Below are 4480 nucleotides of genomic sequence, written 5' to 3'. Positions count from 1 at the left end.
CACAGAAATCTCCCCAAAAAATGACCAGAAACTCACTCAAATCTCCCAAAAAATGACCCAAAACTCACACAAATCTCCCCAAAAAATGACCAGAAACTCACCCAAATCTTCCCCAAAAAATGATCACAAACTCACAGAAATCTCCCCAAAAATACACCAAAAACTCACACAAATCCCCCCAAAATTATGACCAGAAACTCACTCAAATCTCCCCAAATAATACACCCAAAACTCACACAAATCTCCCACCAAAAATGACCAGAAACTCACCCAAATCTCCCCCCAAAAATGATCACAAATTCACCTAAATCTCCCACCAAAAATGACCACAAACTCACCGAAATCTCCCCAAAAAATGACCACAAACTCACCCAAATACCGCCAAAAAAAGGTCAAAACTCACACAAATCTCCCCCCCAAATACACCCAAAACTCACCCAAATATCCCCAAAAATGACCACAAAATCACCCAAATCAACCCAAAAATAGTTCAAAGCTCACCCAAATCTCCCCAAAAAATGACCAGAAACTCACACAAATTTCCACAAAATATGACCAGAAACACACTCAAATCTCCCCAAAATATGACCAAAAACTCACCCAAATCTTCCTCAAAAATGACCAGAAACTCACCCAAATCTCCACAAAAATGACCACAAACTCACCCAAATCTCCCCAGAAAATGACCCAAAACTCACCCAAGTCTCCCCAAAAAAGTGACCTCAAAGTCACTCAAATCTCCTCAGAAAATGACCCAAAACTCACACAAATCTCCCCCAAAAATGACCACAAACTCACCCAAATCTCCCCTTAAAATGACCACAAAGTCACCCAAATCTCCCCAAACAATGACCAGAAACTCACCCAAATCTCCCCAAAAAATGACCACAAACTCACCTACATCTCCCTAAAGAAATGACCAGAAACTCACCCAAATCTCTCCAAAAAATGACCCAAAACTCACCCAAATCTCTCCAAAAAATGACCCAAAACTCACACAAATCTCCCCAAGAAAGTGACCTCAAAGTCCCTCAAATCTCCCCGGAAAGTGACCCAAAACTCACCCAAATCTCCCTTAAAAAATGACCAGAAACTCACACAAATCTCCCCAAACAATGACCAGAAACTCACCCAAATCTCCCCCAAAAATGACCACAAACTCACCCAAATATCCCCTAAAAATCACACAAAACTCAAACAAATCTCCCCAAAAAATGACCAGAAACTCACCTACATCTCCCCAAAGAAATTACCAGAAACTCACCTACATCTCCCCAAAAAATGACCAGAAACTCACCCAGATCTCCTCAAAAAGTGACCTCAAAGTCCCTCAAATCTCCCCAAAAAAGACCCAAAACTCACACAAATCTCCCCAAAAAATGACCAGAAAATCACCCAAATCTCCCCCAAAAATGACCACAAACTCACAGAAATCTCCCCAAAATAGGACCACAAACTCATACAAATCTCCCCAAGAAACCACCAGAAACTCACCCAAATCTCCCCAAAAAATGACCCAAAACTCACTCAAATCTCCCTAAAGAATACACAAAAATCTCAAGGAAATCTCCCCCAAAAATGACCCAAAACTCACACAAATCTCCCCAAAAAATGACCAGAAACTCACACAAATATCCCCAAAAGATGACTCAAAACTCACTCAAATCTCCCCAAAAAATGACCAGAAAATCACCCAAATCTCCCTAAAAAATGACCAGAAACTCACCCAAATCTCCCCAAAAAATGACCCAAAACTCACCCAAATCTCCCCAAAAAATGACCCAAAACTAACTAAAATCTCCCCAAACAATGACCAGAAATTCACCCAAATCTCCCCCAGCTTTAAAATGCCTTTTCAAATTTATGGTTAAAAATGACTTTAAACTTCCTTTCTGTCTCACCACTAAAGAATGGGATTTACTACGCAGACAGATTTGGATGGCTGTAAATTCCAACGATAAAGCAGCAGTACATGCCAACATAGCTTGGAATCACTTATTAGCAATACTTGAAATGCAACAAAAAGATTCCGACCCCCAACGAGAAAGCAGCACAGCTTCCCTCCGGGGTCTAGGAGAGAGGGAGCGACCGAAGTCGCCGTGGGAAACGGGGGAGGAGAGAGAGGGACATCCCTTCCGGCAGCCGCGGGCAGGGCACCCCTTCGACCCCCCCCACCGTGGTCGGCGCATGGCGGTCCCTGATACGGTTGTGGTTGTGGAACTGGCTCGCCCCAGTCCCCTGTTAGGGTCGGACACGGGGTGGCAACCCCCATCCCGGGTAGCACCGAGGCGGCCCCGGCCCCGTCCCGGGCTCCTCCCTCTCGACTGCCGGTGCAGCGAGGGGAGGAGGAGCCGCCCGCGGCCAGCACGGGCGGGAGCCCTCCCCGCCCCCCACCCCCTCTCCCTCCCAGAACAGGTGATCCCATCCCGCCGTTCCCGAACCCAGACCCTCCTCAAACGACTAGCAACACCGCTCCAGGCACCAGCCCAGTGACAGAAAACTTTATTCCACCGCCCCTGACACGGAATAGCTGCCACAGGCACTCATCGGGGCAAAATTGTGCCGACGAAAATCCAGCCGTTTGTGTAGCCCCGACCCCAGCCCCTTCCGCCTGGCAGCTCTCAACAGGAGATCACCAACTGCAGTTTCCTCAGGCAGTTTCACAGCCGCAGCCCCCAGCCGCCACCACCGCATGGTCAAACAAAGGAAGCAGGGAATTCCCGACTTCTAACGACTCCGGAGCTTCCACCTTCCCTACGGATGCCGAGTGGGACAAGATGACGTCATCGGGACCACTTCCCTGTCTGTGCCCGAGACCGGAGATGGGACAACCTCTGCCCTGCAGTTCCAAGTGTCCCCCGCTTCTTGCTACATCCTGCCACGACATGCAAGAAAACCCACAGCTTCAGAACACCTTCACGACGGATCATCACAGACTCAGCCAGTTAACGGACAGCATTCCCTCCATCTCTCACAGTGTGCAACTAGCTGTGACTGACTCAGCAGCACCAGACTCATTAAACAGTTTTCCAGCTACAAACCAGACACAATCCTTAACAACATTTAACAAATTTTCTCCTAATAATCCATTTTCAAATATGTCAAATAATTTTAACAATTCTGTTTCTCCTTCTAACCCTTTTCTTTCTTCCACAGGAACCAACCATACCAATAATTGTAATGATATAAATAATATTGCTAGTAATGTTAATGGTCATTTTTTGAGGAGATTTCCTTGAGTTTTTGGTGTATTATTTAAGGGAGATTTGAGAGAGTTTTGGGTCATTTTATGGTGAGATTTGGGTGAGTTTCTGGTCAATTTTTGGGGAGATTTGTGTGAGTTTGTTGTCATTTTTTGGGGGAGATTTGGGTGAGGTTTTGGCCATTTTTGGGGAGATTTGTGTGAGTTAGTAGCCATTTTTTGAGATTTGGGTGAGTTTCTGGTCATTTTTTGGGGAGATTTGGGTGCGTTTCTGGTCGTATTTTGGGGAGATTTGGGTGAGTTTCTGGTCATTTTTGGGGAGATTCAGGTGAGATGGTGGTCATTTTTTGGGGAGGATTTTGGTGAGTATCTGATCAGTTTTTTGGGGAGATTTCTGGGAGTTTTGGGTCATATTTTGGAGAGATTTGTGTGAGTTTCTTGTCATTTTTGTGGAGATTTGTTTAAGTTTCTGGTCATTTTTTGGGGACATTTAGGTAAGTTTGAGGGCAATTTTTTTGGGAGATTTGTTTCCGTTTCTGGTCATATTTTGGAGGGATTTGGGTGAGTTTGTGGTCATATTTTGGGGAGATTTCAGTGTGTTTCTGGTCATATTTTGGGGAGATTTGGGTGAGTTTCTGGTCATAATTTGTGGAGATTTCTGTGAGTTTGTGGTCATTTTTTGGGGAAGATTTGGGTGAGTTTGTGGTCATTTTTTGGGGAGATTTGTTTCAGTCTGTCACTTTCTGTTTACAGTCCTGCATCCCAACTGCCGACCCGACTTCGAAATTTACCTACGGACGAAGATTCCTCCCACAGCAATGATGCCAGCATGGAAACTCTTTCTCTCCATTGAGTCTTCAGACTGACAAACAAACTGCACCACAAAGTCAAAGCTCACAGGCTTTCTTTCCTGGGGATAAGGGCTGTTGTTTCCTCTTTTCAGATATGCCTCCCAACTGACAGCCCGACTTGTAAAATTGCGTACAATAAAGATTCCTCCCACACCAAAGGTGCCAGCACAGAAAGCTCTGGCTCCCCATGGAGTCTCCAGGCTGACAAACCAACTGCACCACAAAGCCAAAGCGTCCAGATTTCTCTTTTGCTCGCAGGGGGAGACTCCTGAATTTTCCTTCAGGGCACATGCTTTTGAGAATGGTCGATGGGCACGCGAAGCATAACATCCCTCTGGGCTCAGAAGCCTGGGTCAGCTTCTCCTGACCTGTTCTGGGAGCATCCCTACTGGCAGCAGGAGCACTTCTGCTGGGGACAAAGACCACT

General features: G+C 45.9%; 1 long non-coding RNA gene across 1 annotated transcript; it reads right to left on the bottom strand.

Annotated features, from left to right (window-relative positions):
• Window positions 1-1136: 1136 nt before the first annotated feature.
• Window positions 1137-1844, bottom strand: LOC113958086. The gene is made up of 3 exons (XR_003531414.1): window positions 1727-1844; window positions 1396-1537; window positions 1137-1264 (listed from the first exon to the last, which is right to left on the bottom strand). It is a non-coding gene; the product is annotated as an uncharacterized LOC113958086 (long non-coding RNA).
• Between the last annotated feature and the right edge of the window lie 2636 nt (window positions 1845-4480).

The sequence above is a fragment of the Corapipo altera genome, unplaced genomic scaffold (assembly GCF_003945725.1).
Source record: "Corapipo altera isolate COAL_440 unplaced genomic scaffold, ASM394572v1 RXGC01000115.1, whole genome shotgun sequence".
Lineage (NCBI taxonomy): Eukaryota > Metazoa > Chordata > Aves > Passeriformes > Pipridae > Corapipo > Corapipo altera.
Note: the sequence above shows the minus strand (reverse complement) of the source record. Positions and strands in the feature narration are given on the sequence as shown.